General features: G+C 46.4%; 1 protein-coding gene across 1 annotated transcript in view; it reads right to left on the minus strand.

Annotated features, from left to right (window-relative positions):
* The window catches only part of XXYLT1 (xyloside xylosyltransferase 1), a 141,214-nt gene that overhangs the window by 79,071 nt on the left and 41,230 nt on the right, over positions 1-20,913 (minus strand). The window lies entirely within an intron of this gene.

Here is a 20,913-nt window from a genome sequence, read left to right on the forward strand (position 1 = left end):
TTATTAGAGGTGCTTTTTTTTTTTTTTTAAAGATTCACTTATTTATGCATACAAGAGCTGGGGTACAGGCCAGAGGTGCAGGGGCAGTGAGAGGAATCACCAGAGACAGAGTTGGGAGCAGAACAGGCAGATTGACGTAGTACACTGCTGAGGGAAGCAGCGGGCAGGTCAGGAGAGGTCTGATGCACCATGTGTGTCACCTCCGGGGCTGGGGATCAAACTGGTGCTGCACTGGCTTTGTAGAGCTTCATAATGTGGTTTTTTAACCTATTGCGCCACCAGGGAGGGCTCTATTAGAGGTACTTTTAAAAGGCAACACCAGACCCCCTTAACTTCCCCTCATTATTTATTTACTTTTAAGATTTTTTATTTATTTATGCATACAAGAACTGTGGTACAGGCCAGAGGTGCAGGAGTGAGAGGATTCACCACTGACAGTGTGGAGGATAGAACAGGCAGATTAACTGAAACACACTGCTGAGGAGGGCAGCGGGTGGGACAGGAGAGGTCTGCCGCGCCATGTGGGTCAGCTCCGTGGCTGGGGATCGAACTCGGTTGCTGCAGTGACTGCAGATCACTTCTTAGTGCTGTATTTCAACCCCTCGCACCACCAGGGAGGGCTCTCTTGCCCTCATTTTTTAAATGCATGCAATGCAGTGGGCTCTGCCTTCTTTACTAATGAAACATGAACTTGGGAACGCCAAGCAGGTATGAGCCAGTCCTGGCTCACAAGCGGGCTCTGCCACAGTGTCCCACCTTGGGCAAGTCACTTCCCCTCTGGGCATCAGGTTTCCCAGCCTGGAGAGACAAGAGGGTTGGAACAGATGCTCGCTGACGCCTCTCCGGGCCCCATCCCCTGCGGTTCTGAACCCAGGAGCCCTTCCCCCCCCTGCTCATAACCAACCTGCTTGTGTGTACATGAGGCACGAAAGCTGTGCCTCGCAGTGTGCCCTCCTCCCCCAGCGTGGAGGAGGTCCGAAACTAAGCAACACTGAACCTTACCTCAAAAACTGCAGCTGCAGTCGGAGTTTCATTATCTGGGCACTGCCCCTGTCCCTGCCAACACATCTCCCCCTCTGCATGGCGATGAGCTATTCCCCTCTGAATTGCCTGCTGATTGAGCACTACCTGCCAGAGACACTGGAATTCTTTTTATCCTCGCAATTTCCACTAACACTTGTAGAAAACGAAGGCTCAGCGTAGATGGCTGCATGAGGTCACACAGCTCCCGAGTGACCCTACAGCTGAGTGACCCCACTGTCTGACCTCGTGCTGCAACACGGGTTGATGTTGAGGTCAGTCCAGACCCTATGCCAGTTATCTGTTGCTAGGTAACAAAACACCCCCAAGCTGTGTCGCTGAAAACAGGGTAAGCTCATCCTTCATGGCCCTGTGGGTCCCGCAGGCTTAGTCAGGTAGTTGTCAGGCAGGGTCTCTCATGTGGACAGCAGAAAGTGGGTGCCCGGGCTGCAGTGTCGTGTGCCAGGCATGCACACTGCACACTGCTGCCTGTGGCGTATGTTGGCAAACTGTCAGCTAGAGCTTCGAGCAGAGTGTTTTCATGTGGTGCTGCCTAGGGTTTTGGCTTTGCCCAGAGGAACGCTGACTCCAAAAAGGAGCTCGCTGCGAACAAGTGTTCCCAAAGACCAGGCCGAAGCCGCACGATGCCCCTGCATGCCTTAGAGGTTATGCAGCATACTTCCTCTGTATCCTATTTGTCAAAAAATGTCACAAGCCATTGAAAGTTCAAGAAGGGGGCGACACAGTGGTGTCAATACCAGGAGGCACGGCCTGTTGGAAGGTCCTTTTTGGAGGTCACCACACCCCCCTGATCCCGTAATGAAGTTACTAATTATTTTAAGTTTCTTTTCATACCAGTCTAAGTATTCTAACATATATACGTATATAGTAATCACAGAAATCATTTAAAGTATGTAATATTATAATACCTAATAAGAAATCACTGGTTTGTCAAGTATATCGTTATGTCTTTATATGAGTGTGTATATAAATGAGACTAGAAGAAAATGTGCATTTTTACTTTAATTACCTTTTCATCTTTTCAAAATGGTCATGTATTGCTTTTAAAGTGAAGGCATTTGTAAAGGAATCCATTAAATGCCTCATAGGAATAAATCCATTTTCCACCCAAGTATATCAAATTTAAGGCACTCAGCCATGACCTCAAGTTTCTTTAGGAAGCCTTCTCGGGTGGCCAAGGGGCCCATGTTTATCGTCTTTTTCCTAAGTCAAATGCATTGAGAAATTTCTGCCTTCCTGCTAGTTTACCATGAGGTGGTTGGTTTTCAGGGTTTCCAAATGCACTTTTCAAAGAAATAGGCATAATAATCTGAGTGTTTCTCTTATTGTTTTCTTTTGCAGACATTCATCTAACACATTTGTGCTACGTTTTCCCCATCTCCCACCCCACCCACCCCCCACCCCCTAGCAAGTACATCCTGGAAATCCAAGGCTGATGACAGCTGCTTTGGGTTTCTAAGCAACTCGGAAGAACCTCAAGTCTATTGGGTCCATTCTTTCTCCCACAAACCAATCTTCATTCTCAGAGGTTTAGGCCTAGAAGAATCCAAAAGAGGAGAGGAAAAAAAAAAGAAAAAGAAAAAGGAAAACTGCAACCTTAGAGATACAGACAACACATGACAATACAAGGGCATAAACTAAAAGTTCAGTCAACTCTTCATGGCAAGGGAGGTAAACTGAGGCAATAAAGCTTTGTTGTCCAAAAATCAAAAGGCCATATAAGTCACCACCAAGCTACCCACTAAAGGACACTAGTGAGCCTGGGCTCGCAACTTCTGAACTGAGTATGGAGAGGGTAATGAACCATGGCAGGAATAGTAAAGGGAGACTTGAGTTACCTCCTGGCTCCCCCAACTTTCCCCCAGGAGTCAGATTCTGACCAACCAAGCACGGGGGTCTGTTCCCTGAGTCTGCATGCATCTGAGGCTCTGGGCATCTGAGGCTCCGGGCGCCTGAGGAGGCCGATTTGTTGAGTCAGTCAGTGCTATTTTTACCCAGTCACTTTCCAACCATAAACCCACACTTCAGATTTCATTCTTTGGGGTAGATTAAGAAATTCAACTTGGCCTTTCTTGTGGTTTAATTTCCTGCATGCCTATAAAAGAAAAAAATTCAGCATCCCCACGGAAACTACATTTTAACCTTTTCTTGGCAGAATGGTGTCCAGCTTATTGGTGTCTTGACTGTTGTCTACACCTGTGCTGTTCTGGCTGAGCAGGGAGACGTGACCTGGTCTCCTCTCCCCCACAGAGGCCAGTCAGGGTGCAGGGTCTGGCTACAGGGATGCTAGGTCAGGGCGATTTGGCTTTATCAGTGTTCGAGCCTGATAGTAAGACATGGAGTTGCCTCTGTACAGCAGTTGGCTGTGATTTATTTGAGTCATTAGTGATAAACATCCAGGTACAGAGTTTGATAATTGCCAGTGACAGAAGAGTTGAACGATCTTCAGACTGAGAGTTGAACAATCTTCAGACTACTGCCAAACAACTCAGTTATAAAGCCCGCCATGACTGCATGATCACAGAAGCAACAAGCATCAAAACAAACAAACAAAAAAGCTTCTTTTCAATAGAAGTCAGAATGAATTTTATTTTCTATTTACAACACTTTTACTTCCATTTATATCTTACCATCACGATGACTGGTAACCTTCGGTCCTTTCCTAGACACAAACCTTCTAAGCCAGGGTTTTCCTAGGAGTCAAAAACATGCCTCTCAGCAGAACTGTAATTTTTTTCTGTCCAAGGATGGAATCCTCCTTTTCAAAGGGAAAATCTGGAATGGCACCAAATTTTCCTTCTGCATCTAATGACAGATTTGAGATGCTGTAATAAAAACAGAAATTCGATGTTGCTAGCAGTAAATCACTCTAGAGGAAAAACATACCCCAGAAGCTGACACGGCTCTGCCCAGCGGGAGACGGCCAACCGCTCCCTCCGGAGTAAGGGCGGCACTATTCAGGCCCTGGGAGAGTCGGTCCCAGCCCTGGCAGGCGCTGCAGTGACGCTGGGTGCTGGGTGCTTTTCCCATTCGAGACCAACAACTCTGCCTTCCTTCCCTCATTCCACAAATATGTCCAAACTCCTACTGTGAGACAGGTGCCATGCCAGCCACCCAGGCAGAGCAGGGAAGAGGCAGGCAAGCATCCTGCTTTGTTCCCTCACTGTCTGGAGAAGATGACTTCAGACAAGACAGCAGGACACACAATGGAGAGGAAGACAGTGAAGGGCACTGGGGGGGTCTGGGGGAGCTCTACGAACAGCAATAAGGGAGTGAGACCTCAAAGAGCTGAGATATGCAAAAGGCCTGGGGCAAAGCGAGCCACGATGCAACCGGTACAAAATCAGGGGATGCCTTTACTGCATCTGAGTGAAAACAAAGCAGAGCGGGTGTACCAGGTGAGGTGGGAGCTGAGCGGGCACCGGACCCACTGTGGGGATTTGGGCAGGGAGGGTCTGATTTGGCTATCTCCCCCCTCTGCAGCCATGGCGGAGTGTCTCTGTCCCCAAGGCTCCCTCTCCAAATACCACCACAGGGGAAGTCAAACTTCAATATATGAAATTATCGGGCAAGTGTGGGAAGAGGGTACAGTTCAATCCATAACAGTCCTGGAAAGACAGCTGTAGGCCAGAATCTTTCTAGGGCAGAATTAAAAATACAAGAGGGTCTGGTGACAGCGAAGGCGGGGGGGAGCTCCAGTGCCACGCCTGGGCAGGGAGCCAAGGAAGATACTGACCATGGGGCTGACAGGTCGCACACTGCAGCAGGAGACCAGGCTGCAGAGCGAGCGGCTAAAAAGCCACTGTCCTTGTTAGCACGAGAGAATGAGGCTCTGAATTGAAGCTGTGGTTGAGAAGGACACTGTCATAGACAGTGGCAGTGGGGCTGGGACAGTGGGCTGGGACAGCCGAGCCCAAATGCCTCCTGGCACCAGCATCTGCCCGACACCCCCGACACTTCCCTGATCTCAAGGTGCCCAGTGAGGGGCCCTGACACAGCACAGCATGGGGTGTCACTTCCAGCTAGCAGGTGGGGGGGTGGGGTCACACGTGGTCTCTCGTGGCCACAAATTGCTGGGGCTTCAAAGGGATATTCGTAATTGGGGCCCCCTCCAGCAAGGCTGAAGTCAACTTCTCATATGATCATGCCCTGCCTTGCTGACCTGTGCAATGTAGAAACTGCAAAAAAGGAGAGAACCAGTGATTACCCACCCCTCCCCTGACCCTGCCCTCCACAGCTCCCAAGGAAAGGCAGCTCCTTGCCCGCTCCTGGATGGGAGGCCAGGCGAGCATCAAAGGCCAGATGTGTCCCTGTGACCCAGCAGGCTGTATTCCTGACAGCACAGGCCACAGACCTATGGTTTTCTGGTTAGGGCAGCAAGCCAGCTTTACCCACAGGAGCCCAGTCACATCTGGCCTGCCTCTCTGTGGCCTGAATCCACCACCTGTGTGTAAAACTGTAAAACATAGTTAGGCCTGGGAGTCCTGAGGCCCCTTCTAGCCCCGTGCCCACCATCTCAGTACCTGTACCACAGAAGCAGGTGACCTGGGTGGTGCCTGATGCCTGTTAGCATCACTTGGTACAAGAACACCTCCCAGGGCATACTCGACATAGGCCTAAAGGCTGGCAAGAAACAGTATTTTTATTAACTGAACACCATTTTCTCAGTGATTAAAGGTATCACTTCAAAGCATCTTGGGATGGTTTTCAAATGGCCACAGGGGTGGACAGCAAACTCTGCTGGGGAGGGACGGGTCAGGAAAGCACACCCAGGAGGAAAGTTCACCCCAAGATTTTAGAAGACAAGCAGCAGGACCTGACAAGTAACAAGAGCACCCCCAGTTCAAGTGTGCATGAAGCAAGACCAACCAATGGAAGGGAAGCCTCCTGCAGTACCGGAGCAGGATCCAGAAGGCCTGGCCAGGCCACCTTCACCAGAATGTCAGTATTTCAAAATGTTGGCAGACAGGGCCGTGCAGAGGCACCATGTGCACTGGTGACCATCACCCTGTGGACAAGAACAGGGAGCAGAAACCATCAAAAGGTCCGTGGGGAAGCGGGGAGAGGAACTGGTAACAACACAGAGAGCAATGGGGAAGGTGACCCCAATGGTCTCCGGTGATCCCTCTGTGGCTCAGGCACCCTGTCACCTGCCAAGATAAGAGAAGGGCAGACTTGGAGAAAGACAATCAGCTCTATGTGTGTCGTAGACAGTACAGATGTCCTGGACAATTGGGATTGGGTCTGGGCTCTTTCAAGACAGGTCTCAGGTGGACACAGTGGTAAGAACATTTCTAGAGTTCACCCTTACCCTGTTCTGATGCCTGCACTCTGGTGGCCATATGCCCAGTTCCTAACTGACGAACTGAACAGAGGTGATGGGGGTAACCAATTTGGGGCCTGTGGAGGGCAGGGTTAGGGGATGCGTTGGTAAGAAATCCCCTGGATGGACTCAGTGAAAAGCCACTGCCCAACCTCACCCCCTCTTCCCTTGCAAGCGTGTGCGCCAGTAACATGGCTACAGAATGGATGAGGTCTGGAACTAGGTTGTTGCTTGAAAACAAGCTATCTGGAAAAGTCATTACTCCCAAAATGACATTTCCTTGGGGAAAAGGCACTGAGACTTCAGGACCTGTGTGTTGCTGCAGTCCAGTGTAGACTGCCTTAAGAATGCAGATGTCATCAGAGCACAAGTAATAGCTGAGGTTCCAGCCATGGTAAAGGACGCACATAACCACTTTTTACCTGACCTCAAACCTTAAACATATGCCTTCATTTTAACAAGACCACAGTCCAGTAATGACCTGGAAGGGAGAAGGGAAACTGTTCCCTCCCCAGGGAGCATTTCATATTCTTGGGACTACGTAGAATGCTTAAATTCCCTCCAGATAATTCTAATACCCTTGAACTCATCTCTGCCGCACAATCTAAAAATAACTAGTATTAAATGAGGAGTAAAATAGATCTTGAATAGAACCCCAGTTCTGTTGCTTAGAGTTACTTAATGTCAAGTACAACCATCCATGCTTGTGAACCATCAGTACTGGCTCTGCTTCTCCACTACTATCTGATTGATTTATCACAACTACTAGCACTCAGGCTTTCTCTAGTTTCCTCTGGAGACTCATGGGAGCAGATGAGGCTGGAGCCCTGGAGTAAACATGGGCTGTATCTCACACCACAGCCTGCATATGCCAACTCCCATGATTACCTGGGGACTCCAGCCAGGCAAAGGCCTGAATCTGGGGTTGGAACTGACAGTGTGAATATCTCAGTCAGAAGACAGAAGAGTCGCTGTTCCCACAGCAACACTCCCAACCTCACACAGCACTTGCCCACGGCATCTGCTAAAGCATGGTTTTAGATATAGGACTCGGCCAATTACTGAAGCCTGGCGGGGAACCCAGAGGCTTGCCTGGGCGGTACCGCTGCAGCCCGCTGACATGCATGGCAGAGACTATCGCCACCCTCTCTCTGGGCCTTCCCGTCAGCACGAACAGCCAGGCATTCTTCCTCTGGGAGAGGCTCCTGGACGCCTTGTCCCTTCCTCGGGTTTCAGTGACAGTCCTGCCAAACACGTCATCCTCACAGAGGCTGAATTACTTGGTCTTTTATGTATGTTTCACAAGATACATCTGCACGTATGTGACATCGTGTTGGTCATCTATGACGCTCCCCAGGGGAAGGCCCCAGAAAGTGTGCACTGTGGCTCACCCTCCTTTTATCCCCAGTCCAGGGACTGAAAAGGGGCTTCAACTGCAAAGTGGCCTCGGCTGAGAGAAATCAGGCTTGTCTCTGCCCTTGCTCTGGAAACTATTTCACCACGGCCTTGTTAGGACGTACATGAACACACCGGCCTGGTCTGCAGTGGTCATGAAGCAGACACACTGAATGGTAGCCAGGAAGGGCAAGACAGCCTGACCCTCACACTACCCGGAGAGGCAGGCCAGTGGGCCCAGCCCTGACATAAACAGGAAGCCCTGCACTGGCACCACACTACCAACCACACCAGGCCCTGACTACAAGACCCCGTTTGATGGTGGCTTCAAAAATGGGGGGAAGGGTGAAAACATCACGTTACCGCTCTTGACTGGGGACTGGTTATAGTTGTCAAAACTGCTTAGACTTGAAGATCTGTGCACTTCAGTGTATAAAAAAAATAAAAAATAAATAAATAAATAAAAGTGGGTAGTAATGATGTGACTCCATTTTTTCACATTTGACGGCTGACAGCTCTCGAGCCCCACAACTCTCTCCTGCCCTCTGTTCTACATCTGGACAAGCTGATAAGAAGGCCTGGGGATCACTGCTTTGGTGCCAAGGGGAAGTTGAAACCATGAGGGCAGCTCCAGCCGACATAAGTCCCTGCCCCAGCCCCTGACTACCCCGCGTACTCTACCCAGTCTCCTTTCCCCACTCTCCCAAGTCGTTTTCAGACCATTTCTCCCTAGAACATCTCATTATGGGGTCTAAGCAGCCAAATCCAAATTTGCCCTGACACGGTGGGGTAGCCACACAAAGGGGAGGCACAGGAAGTCACTGTGGCTGCAAACACTGCATTTCCAGGCCGGGGGTGCAGCTGCCGTCATATCAGCAGAGGCCTGGTGCTCACCAGCGGAGGTGAGGCCGTCGCCTCACTCTGCTCTGGCTGGCATCCTTGTCTCTCACAGCGGTCAAATCTAGACCCCACATTTTTTTTATATATATAATAGCTTATTTTTACATCATTTTGTGCATGTTTTCATCTCAGTTGTAATCCCCGTGGGCTTCCCATCACCAAATCACCGGTGTGCCATCACCACAGTGTATTTCCCTCCCCCCACTGTTTTTGATCCCATTCCCCACTCCACCCCCACAAATGTCTCTGGTATATAGCTGTTCATTATTATTATTATTTTCTTGCCTGGTCCATTATACTCCTGCTATGAGAGAAACTATCCAGTATTTTTCCTTTTCTTTCTGGCTTATTTCACTAAGCATGATCTTTTCCAGCTCCGTCCATGTTGCTGCAAAAGACATGTGTTTCTTTCTTTTTGGTTGCTGAGTAATATTCCATTGTGTATATATTTACCACATCTTTTTAATCCAGTCATCTACTTTTGGACCTTTGAATTGTTTCCACATCTTTCCAATTGTAAATAAAGCAGCAGTAAACATGGGGGTGCAGGTGCCTTTTTCAATAAGTGTTTTTGTGTCTTTCGGATAGATACCTAGGAGTTGGATTGCTATAGACCCCACATTTTAAGGGGAGCATAAACCACGTGCAGGCGTCTGGGTGGTGAGTTGTCTGGAACTATCTCCTATGGGAGCACATGAGGAAACTGGGGCTGTTTCCCCTGATTGAAACCTGACTTTTAATTTCTGAAAGGAGTTGGGCTTTTCAGTGATGTCAATAGTCAGTCATAGCAGGAATAGCTATGAGCAGGTTTGGGGCAATGTCAGAAAGAACTTTCTAAAACCAAAATTTGTCCAAAGATAAAAGAGGTGGCTTTTGGTCATGAGCCTGAACTGAACAGGCTGCACTGGACAATCTCACTTTCCTGGAATGTCACGAAAAAGGTTTCAGAACTGATGAGAGGATCATCAAGACTTTTACAGCCCTGAAATGCTCTGACCCAATTCAACAGCTTTCTTATCTCTGCTAGTGTTCAACAGTCTGACAAGAAAAGGATATGGAAATTCAAGGACTAGTTTGCAGTCACGTCCCATTTAAACTGAGCCTGATGCCCGCCAGAGGATCAGTGAGCTGAGGCGGGAGGGCTGTGTGAGCGTGAGCATGTCGGCACGTGCCCCTGGGAACGAGGGGTCTGGGAGGCAGGATGGTGAAGGCACAGAGCCCAGGATGGGTACTGGTAGGTCACAGATTCACAGTCAATCCCGAGAAACAGAAACAAATGAGCCTGACTTGGGCAGAGGAAGGAGTTTCTAACTGGGGAATCAATGTCACCCTTCCTGCAAAATACACAAAAGGTGATTTCCCAAATTTCGTTTACAGAAGTACAGCTTTGGCACAGATCTAAAAGCAAGCCACAAAACATTACCAAATGATTTCTGAAGTATGGCTTCTAGTCGGAGAAAACCTGGGTACTGTGTGACATGTAGGTGCCGTTAAGAACTTTTCCTGGAATCCCCAACAATGGGTCCACATTTCCCCTCACCTGGCTCCTTTGACTCCCTCACACAGGCAGCTCTGGGCCAGGACTTGGCACTGCAGGGTGGCACGAGAGAACCACGGGCAAGGGGCTGAGCAGCATCAAGGAATCACCTGGGGCTCCGAGGTCCTGCAGAGCACCCTGAGAGCTGGCAGCAGAAGTGGGGGGGTGGAGGGGGAGGGGAATGAGAAGACAGAAGACATCTAGGACATCTAGGAGGCACGGAATCCACCTCAGCACTGAAGCCAGAGGAATGGGTGACACTGTCCTTCAGTAGCAGGAACAGCCACTCCCGCCCTGGATACCTGGCTGGTCAGGACCAAGGGTGCCGCAGTTTGAGGACTGATCCCTCTGGCCTGCCTGCTCTCAATCCTACTTCCTTTGGCTCAGCCTCTCCTGATTCCTGATCAGTTTCCTGCTGCTTTTCTCATTCCATCATCCCCTTTTGAACAATTTCCTGTTCCTTTTTCTTTCTGTGGGGGCCGCGCTCCTCTTCCTGGCACTGTAGCAAATAAGCAAACAAACAGATAAGGCTCAGCCTTCGGGGCCAGCGCCACATCCCTCCACCCTCACCAGAGCAGCATGTGCCCCTGGCCAGCGACAGAGACCAGGCAGCGGCAGCAAGCACCACTGCAAACGTGACCAAGCTCACAGGCCACGGCACCACACACGGCAAGAGCAGACTGGACAGACACTGCCGCTCCCCCACATCTGCTTTCCAGGAGCAACAGCAGAGCAAACGCTCCTTAGAGGAAATGACAAAAACACGAGACCTATCACTGAATTTTGTTCATATGAGGTTTGCAAAGCTGACCCTGAGTCATAAAAAAGAAAAAAAGCAAGTGGCAGCTGTATCCCTGGTTAGCTAGGAAGGGCTGACCATAAAGCAAAATGAAATAAGCCCAACTGAGTCCAAAGAATTAAGTTTAGACAAAAGACTCGGGGTGGGGAGCCCAGGGTATGGGAGAGAAAGACTCTTCACTACTAAGAGATAACACCCCTTGTTAAGCAATGGTAGGGGCTCCCCCAACTTCAGACTTCAAGGTGGTGGCAGTGAAAAAGTCCAGCGATGGGCTAGATGTTGAGAACTGAGAGCCCATTTTCTCTAATAAAAGAGAAATAAAGCTGTTCATTTATTTCAGAAGTCAATGCTCGCAAAGTCTTGCTTCCTTCTCTCTGGTAATGGCAGCTGTGACACTCTGACAGGACATAATGCACTGGCTGACGGCTCACGAGCTTCTTTTGCAATGATGAAAATTTCTTTCTTTTTCCAAGAAGCCTAAACTTTCCTCATCTATATAATTAGCCCCTGGCCCTGAGTATTTTCTTAACTTCGTGTTATTTTAGTGACCACATCAACTCTTTTGAGGGATAAGGTTAAGTAGAAAAGTGCTGTTAATAAATTGCACCACTTGAGTGCTTACTACATAGTAGGGAGAGTTTAAACTCTTCCTGTATATTAACTCAACAACAGCCTTTGAGAGGGGTATATTAACATCAGCCTCCTGTCCCAGTGGAGGAAACTTGGGTCTGGAGAAGTTAAATGCCCAAGGAGGGGTCTGGCAGTGCTAGGCTTACACCTGAGCCCCCGCATTAGGTGCAGGAATAGGAAAGGAAGACAGATGAATTGTTCAGTTAACGCATAGTCACGCACCCAGGCTAACTTCTAAAAGTACTTCTAAGTGAGCTTTAATATTTTTCTTGGTAGTTCTGATCACCCAAGATCTCCACTTTATCACACTGCTACATATTCTTTCTAGCTCAGACATCCCACTTCCCTAGTCCAATTCCAACCAATACAACTAAAAACTGCCGCATACTGAATTTTTACCTTGAGCCACACACTGTAAAGGGCATATGCTAATCAATTAATCTAAGTCCCTTGATTTCCAGTCATCATCTTTCCAGATATGCTGCCAGCCCTTCAGCCAGTAGAGTACTGGACTCACAGGCAAGTCACCTAACGGCTTTGCACTAGATTTTCTCACCTTTCAGCTACCTACTTTCCCATGTGGTGTGGTACAATCTGGATTCCACACAGCTTATCAAACAATTAGAAGTCACTATTAATAATAATGGTTCAATTAATGCCAGTACTGTTGCTGCTGTTATTCCCTGGCAATGACAACAAACGACATCAGCCAACCTGTTTATATAGGGAAGCATGGAAGAGTAGCTCACTCGCCAAGGGGCTGGGATGGAGTACCTCCATCCCAAAAGTTCTAAGTATCAAATCAATCTCTACTAAATCGATGAGTCCGGTTTTCAAGTGGGCAAGGCTCCGCGCCACAGAGGCTGGCTGGCAGGAACACGGGTGTGCTCGCACTTCCAAAAGTCCAGCAATCACTCCACAGAGGAGAAAACATCCTGCTTGTCTTTCATTCTCCTCCTCCTCCCCTTACAGAAACCTAGCAGTAAGCCGAGGTCTGTTTTCACCATCAAGAGGTGAAGATCTTAGTACAAAAAGCTATTGGTGGCAGGAAGGAAATTAAAACAACAAAAGACCTTGCATTTTTCATCCCTTTATGTAAAATCTATTTTTTTTCCTCCCAACAATAACAACTACTTCTCTCTAAAAGGTCAGATGAAAACCATGGGGGAAGGGATGCTACCAAAACAACTCCCAAAAAGCAAAAAGTTTTCCCAAGAACCTTCTCAAATGCCTGATACTAGAATATGTACCAAAGATAAAAGAAATTGAAAATCTAGAGAAAGAATAAAAAAATAACTTGAGGCTCTCCCTGGTGGTACAACAGGTTAAAGCACTACATTATGAAGCTCTTCAAAGCCACTGCAGCACGAGTTCAATCCCCGGCCAGGGAGCTGACCCACATGGTGTGGCAGACCTCTCCTGACCCACCCACTGCTCCTCTCAGCAGTGTACTTTGTCAACCTGCCTTTTTTGTTCCCCCTCTCTGTCTCTGGTGAATCCTCTCAACCACCACACCTCTGGCCTGTACCCCAGTTCTGTAAGCATAAGTAAATAAAATCTTTTTTAAAAAATGAGTATGGTACAAAAGCGTAACTCTTTTTTTCATATACTTTACCTCCTCTGTTTTCTATAAAATCCTGTGAGGTATATATTATCAACATTTACAAATCAAGAGGCTGAGACATGATGTAGATAAATTTCCCACACCCGTTAGTGGCAAAGCTAGGCTGTGGTTTGGGTTTGAGAACATGAAACCACGAAACCTATCACCCTGTTCCACTCTCTGGGGTCCAGGCTGGGACAGGTCTGCTCTTGGGCTCTCTGAGAAACTGGCTTCCATGTGCTATAGCCATTGGAAGAAGGTCAAATCAGTTCCAGAAATCCAGGGGACTCAAGTCCCTCCAAAGTGGGGTCAAGGCTCAGCAATGGTTGTGAACAAGAAGGAAAGGAAATTACCAAGAGACCCAGGAAGGAGTAATTAAAGACGGACTCAGACGCCAGCCTTCAGCACCCCTAGGCTTGCACAGAACTCATGTTGAATGGCTGTAAAAAAGCAACAAGGCCTGAGATTGCCAGGGTCAAAGAGCTCTGTGATAGACTTGATGACCCTGGGCCATGTGTGAGGCTGGGTTGGGTTTATCATCCAGAAAAGGAGAGAAGGAAAAAAACATAAAAACCAATGCCTTGGTTTGTGCACTACTTCCTGGCATATAAAATTCATTTAATCTCCATAATTGCCCTAAGATCCGCCAGGAACGGTCAGAGCAAGAGGCACAGACGAGTCCTGCACTAAGACCACCTGTAGGGAACCCACGTGTGTTCTTTCTTGAGAGCAAGTTAATTCAGTGCTAAGGAGTAACAGACAAGTCTAGGGGCTGCATTTTTACAACGACAGACTACACAAAGTTTTTCAGGTAACTCCTTACCAAAAATGCTAAGTGTGGGGTGCACAATGTCATCAGCACGTGTAGAGTGCTGATTGAGTTGACTTCCTCCTGGATACCAAGTTGTCAAATGCCATAGGACCAGAACCAGAAGCTAAGCTATAGCCCAAATCTTCCCTGTCTTTTCTTAAATGGAAAGCATAATTAAAATCCAAACTGCCTTCAATGGCTATTATCAAACCTCAGACTATCTTAGGAAATGGCTTCCCAGTTTTGGAATTTTAGGAAAATCACCAACATGATTCAGAAGAAACCCTGCCCCCCACCCCCAAAGTAAAGAAATCTGGTGAATCTACCCCATCCAGGTCTACTTACTCAGAAACGGGGTCCCTCCCTCTTCAGGTCTTACTGGGCCTCCAACAACATCCCTTCCACACCTCCACACAGCTGTGAAACTTCCAGATACTGTGAGCTGGGAAAATATCTAATCACTAGCCCTGAAGGAAAGGCCACACTTTAGCTAAGGTAAAAACTGGAAGATCCCCCTTCACATCAAATCATTCTTATCTTAAACAATAAAATAAAGCTCATTAAAAAAAAAAAGTTGATAGCTTATTATCCCTGTATCTTAAACAAACCTTTCTGTTTCACCTGCCCAAATGTTGGGTATTTTGCATGGCTTACTTTATAGGCTGTACAAATCAGGAGTCAGAAGTGGGGAGGACTTGGCGCTCCTGTGTGTAACCTCTTACAGAGCAGTGACAGCTCTGTAGACAGCCTCACTCCCATCGGGGGGCAGGAGGCTGGAGGGGAGAAAGAAGGGGAAAAGCCAGAATAGCTGGGTTGTGCTAGAGTATTGGGAAGAAGGTCTGTTCTGAGAAACAGACAAGAACAATCAGGGTTTTGGAATGCTCAGTGTCTTTGAACTTAGAAGAGTAAAGAATGGAAAAAGCGGCTCAGTTGGGGAATGTCCCAGCATGACAGTCTGATTAGTGGAACAGGATACTTTGAACACATCTGCAGTGTCACTGGGGAGGAAAAGGATACTGAGGGGATGTTCCCCACAATCAACACCATGAGGACAGAAGACTTGAGCAGAAAACAACCCACTGGTATCTTTGAATCCTGCTTCAGGAGCAAAGCTGTGGTCTGGAAGGGTTTTTGACCTGTTTTTGGTCTTTTAGTTTGATCACTGAAGTGACTGAATGACTGGGGTAATGAGGTCAATTTGTGCTGATTTATCAGAAATTAGTTTCCTGACTTTAGAGATGTGGCACTCTGAGGTCCACTCAGCACTCCACTCTGAGGTCACGCTGCCTAGGACCAGGCTGGCAGGGCCTGAGAGGCACATCAACTCACCCTCTGGATGCCAAGGGTCACAGTGGAGATGGAGGCTTCCCCATCTTCCTTGAGGTCCTCCCTGAAGGCTTACAAGTAGGCCCTAACTTCTCTAAAAAGGGGCTCACCTGGATAGATACCTCCCCTTTCAAAATGAGCCCAGCAGCCCCTCCCTCCCTCTTCCTCAATGGCTTCACTCAGATTTGTAGCCTCTTTTCCTGTGGAGGCTTCCTACTCTTTTAGCACTGCAGTTCTGAATTTAGACTAGAGCACTCTGACACCTGCCATTAGTGATAGATCTCCCCTCTCACCTGAAAATTCCAAGCCCAAGCCCCTTCTCCCTGGATGCCTGGACCGGCTTCCTCTATTGCTTTCTATACATACTCAGTGTCCCCGGAATGCAGAAGCCACCACAGAGCACCACAGAGCTGCTTCTCATTCATGACCTTCTCTTTTCAGAACCAATCTGTGTTAGTTCCCAACTACACCCCAAAACAGAACTCTTCTCTGGGCTATGATGTGCTTCAGGAGGGTCCACCAGGCCAGGTCACTCTTTATGAACATCCCACAAAAGAAAACTGAAAAAGCACTGACGTCCCTAGATGAAAATGCAAACCATGTCCCTGAGTGACTGAGCCTCCATCGATGGTTTCAATCCCAGGCACCAGGGTGAAGTCCCATCCTCAGAGCAGTTCGCCAGACCTGGACGGCCCAGTCTACCCCTCCAGCCCTAGTCTGCCGCTCCATGAGCGCCAGCCACTCTGGCTCGGTCTCCGTGTCTCCAGCATATCAAGCTCCTGCCATGCCCAAACTTACATGCACTATGCTGTCAGTGGCCCTCTTCCTTTGCCGCTGGTCCATCTAGTCCCACCTACCCATCAGTCTCATTTTTTTTTTAAAGATTTATTTATTTGTGCATATAGAACTGGGGTATAAGCCAGAGATGCAGGGGCAGTGAGAGTCTTCACCAGAGACAGACTGGGGAGCAGAACAGGCAGATGGGATGAAGTACACTGCTGAGGGGAGCAGCGGGCGGGTCAGGAGAGGTCTGTCGCGCTATGTGGGTCACCCCCGGGACCAGGAATCGAACTCGCATTGAAGTCGCTGCCGCTAGCTTGCAGTGCTGCATCCTAACCCATCAGTCTCATTTTTAATGTCACTCTCAAGGAAGACTTCCTGAACAACCCACACAACCCAAATCCCCACCCAGCAGCTCTACCCCGTCACTGTCCCTATCACAACTTCAATGAACTCACCACCTTTCCAATGACCTAATTAATGTCTGGCGATAATGTACATTCCAAGAGAACAGAGAGAGACCACATCTGTTTTTCTAACCTGTCCTAGCACTTAGGGCAGGATGTGGTTCACAGTTAGAATTCAATAAGTCATTATGAATAAATGAGTCTGTGAAGTAGTCAGTGACAACTTCTCCATCTACTTGAGACCCCTTACTTGGCAATACTGACTTAAGCTTTGCTTCAAATTCCAATTTCCTCTCCTATGTTTTATCTTTTGTTATCTGCCTCCACTGCCATTATTCCCATTCAACTTTTTGGGGAAATTTCAAATTATCCATATAGTACTATGAGGAGCCATAAGAACACAGACCATCAATCAGAGATGCAATCTCCTCCTAGTATCTTGTCCTAACATTTATTGGAGAGAATTAACTCAAGAGCCAAACATATAGAAGAACAGAAAATGAGATCAGCCCCTGGAAATTATTCCTCTAAGCTGCTTTGGCTTTAATTGCTTTGTACTGAAATTGAGGCAGAGTCCCTTTGATTGAAAATTCCTTCATTTGCAGCCCAAAGCGAGTGATGCAGGCTGCGTTCTGGTGAGCACGCTCTTAGCATTATGGGGAGACTTGATGCTAAGGACATGCCTGGACATGATTAACAAATCACTTGTAAATTGGATGAACGCCAGGAAATATTTAAAACTTCCCTCCCTTACTAAACACTTCAAAGTCATGTCCCTTGTTTATTGTCAACCTTTAAACTCCCACCGCATAAAAGAAAAAAACAAATTCTTTCTTTCTGACAAAGCCCTACTCGGTCTCTATGACATAAAAGCATGCTCAGGACACCTAATGGAGTTCAATTAATGTCTCCAGGAGTTTGCTGGGCACTAAATTTAGATAAACACCTGACTCTAGGGAAGGTTTCATCCCAAGAGACACCACTCCTAGACAGGGAAAAGTCTAACGGATAGATATAAATTAGTTATCTCCCCAAGGTATAGTTCTCACAGCAGTAGTGTCCAGCTAGCTTGCCACAAATGTAGGGCTTGTCCTTTACTCCACAGGGTAGAAAAGCGAGGCTGGAACAATCCTGTGTGCAGGCTGGAGAGTGGGGTGGCCGGACCACCGGAGCTTTGTGTTCCAGCCATGGCCGTATCTCATCTACAGGTTTGCTTCTGCAGTTTTCTCATTTCTTGAGCTGGTCAGACAGTGGTGAAAGGTACTCTGATGCCAGAGAGCTCTCCAGAAATCCAAACTCCTGCAAAGTCCTGATGTAGGGAGCTCTGCAGGCACCTTCCACACTAAATGCCCAAGCCGTTTCCTGGGCACACACGGTCTCCCCACTTTAGGTCTTCCAGAATCTGAGGCTCGGATTGCCAGCACCAGGCCACCACAGAGGACCATCCAGCTGGAATTTCAATAGCTAGAACGGCTTACTCCACTATCTGTCCATTGTGCACAACCACAGCAACATAGAATCCTGAGGTTGAAATGTCAACATTTCTTCCAGTCTGCACTCCAATGCTTGATTTTTCTTGTGTAAACATCAAACACTTGCTCGGACATTTTGTGATTCAGCTTGACAGAGACACCACAGAACGTGATGTCACCTGACAGAACAGCATCAGACTGACCTAGATTCAAACTCAGCTTGGTCACTGACCAGATGTGTGATCTAGAATCACTCCATTTCTGAACCTCATATTTCTCACACAGTTGTAGCAATGCTGACCTCCACAGAGTGCTTACTATGTGCCAGTCACTACGCTCAGGACTTTATACTGAGTAGGTAATTTAACTAGGTAATCCTGAGAACTATATGATTCCCCACTGTATTATATTCCCATTTATATCATTCCCAATTTACATAAGAAAATTGAGATCAAGAACACATTTGACCTATTCACTAAGACAACCTTTAGAAATCCAATTTAAAAAAAAATGTACAGTTACAAAAATACTAAGCAAAGACATCAATGGCCACTTACCACAGGTGAGATTTCACAGATTTATCCCAGGCAAATGACTAAGCTAAGAAACAAATAAAATTTTGAAAAATACAGATAAATATAAACCAGAAACGTTCTATGGGGGAGAAGAGGGTAAGAAGAGCATACGGGACTATGGTGATGGCACAGGGGTGAAGTGGCGGTGGGAAGTCCACAGGGACTACACCCAAGATGGAAAAATGTATAAAATGAAGAATGATGTAAATATATATATATTTATTTATTTATTTACATATATATATTTTATATATATACATATATATTATATAACAAAATAAAATACAATTAAAAAGACAGCCATCAGCAGGGGGAAATAACAGAAACAAGAGTAACTGCAATATATTACCAAAATATTAAATTTTTATCAAAAATTATGATTTGCAAACCCAAATATGGTAAACGAGGTTGTTAATAAAGACTATATTTTAATACAGACAGAACCTGGATTTAGCAAATGAAAACATCAAAGATACTCTAAATATGTCCAAAAACTAAAGTAATATGTTTAAAGAATTATAGGAGTATTACATTAATGAATCAACAAATAGGATTTCAAAAAGGAAAAAAAAATTTTTTTTAAAAGATTTATTTATTTATTCATACAGAACTAGGGTACAGGCCAGAGATGCGGAGGGTGAGAGGATTCACCAAAGACAGAGCGGGGAGCAGAACAGGCAGATCGACGAAGCACACTGCTGAGGGGAGCAGCGGGCGGGCCAGGAGAGGTCTGCCACGCCATGTGGTCACCTCCGGGGCAGGCGGGAATCGAACCCATGCGGAAGTGGCTTTAGATTCTCAGTGCTGTGCTTTAACCCGCTGCGCCACCAGGGAGGGCCGGAAAAAAAAATTTTTTTTAAGGAGCCAAATGAAAATTATGGAATTTAAGAGTTCAGTATCTGAAATAAAAGCCCATAAAAGGATTTACTAGAAGCTTCAAATTTGCAAATGAAAGAATCAATGAATTAGAATAGAGAGAAATAGAAATTATCTAATCTGAACAATAAAGGGGGAAAAAATCACAGAACAGTGTCAGAGACCTGTGGAATATATAAAACATACCAATATGTGTGCAATGGGAGTCCCAGAGAAGTGGAGAGACAGTAGAAAAAAATTCTATAGAAATAATTATTACTCATCTTTATCACAAACACTAACGTACACATCCAAGAATCTTAACAAATCCCAAGTAGGATAAATACAAAATGATCTGCACCTAGACAAAGTATAATCAAACTCTTGGAAGATAGAGAAAAAGAAAAATCTTGAAGGCAGCAAGGAAAAAAAAAATACATCGTGTACAGGTATTGTCCATATGCTCAAGGGCTGTCTTTCATCAAAAGCAATGGAGGCCATGACCATGACCTCTCACTGACGCAAAGATATTACAACTGCCTGTCACAATCACATACATCCCCTGGGCAAATTTATTATAGACTTTGATTATCTTTTAGTTAAACAAGAAGATTCTGTGTTATAACCTACACACTTGCTGCACCTAAATTAACACTTGAGGGGAGTTGCAACTCAGTTTCATATGATTACTAAGCAAGTCATTTGTTTAAAAGGATGACTCCAATTGCCAGACCCTTCTTTGGCTGATTTGGGTCCTGAGGGGTACCTTGCTCTGAAGTGCACTCCAAACAGTGAGAATGATCATGCTTATTAGTTATCATACTGATCTCCATGATACATCCTTTTCTCTCAAACGCTTTAATATATCTTTGCCACCACTAATCGCCACGCAAATGATCTCCCTCAGATGGAAGGTCATAGAAAGAATGACAATCACCGACTTAATGAATGTGAATCCAATAGAAATGACTTGTGAATCCCACATAGAGCATCAGTGAAAGCTTGAGAACTCCACAGCAGTAACTGGAGTGGCATTAATGCCTCAGAATTTCATCATATCTCTTAATTTGACTGAGAGACTAATCAAAAGGAAGGAACTAGTTAAAAAAGAAATGACAGACCCAAAATAGAGTGATTTATGCTAGTCCCAGTTCTCCAAACAAAGATGTACTATTTAATTTCATTGCAGTTTCACCCTCTACCAACAACTTAGAGTAACAAGAACTTGGATTAAATGGAACTGCCTAGAAAGACCTAGATTACCAAAACTGACCCAAGAAGAAAAAGACGATCTAAGTAGATGTTCAAGAAAATAAATTAATATTTAAAATCTTCCCATAAAGGAAAGCACGGACCTAGATAATTTCACTGGTAAATCCCATAAAATTTTTAGAAAAGAAGTAATAGCAACCCTTCACAAAATATTTCAGAATATAGGAGGAACACTTCCCAACACTTT

The sequence above is a fragment of the Condylura cristata genome, unplaced genomic scaffold, assembly GCF_000260355.1.
Source record: "Condylura cristata isolate star-nosed mole 26May11 unplaced genomic scaffold, ConCri1.0 scaffold00003, whole genome shotgun sequence".
In the NCBI taxonomy this organism is placed as follows: domain Eukaryota; kingdom Metazoa; phylum Chordata; class Mammalia; order Eulipotyphla; family Talpidae; genus Condylura; species Condylura cristata.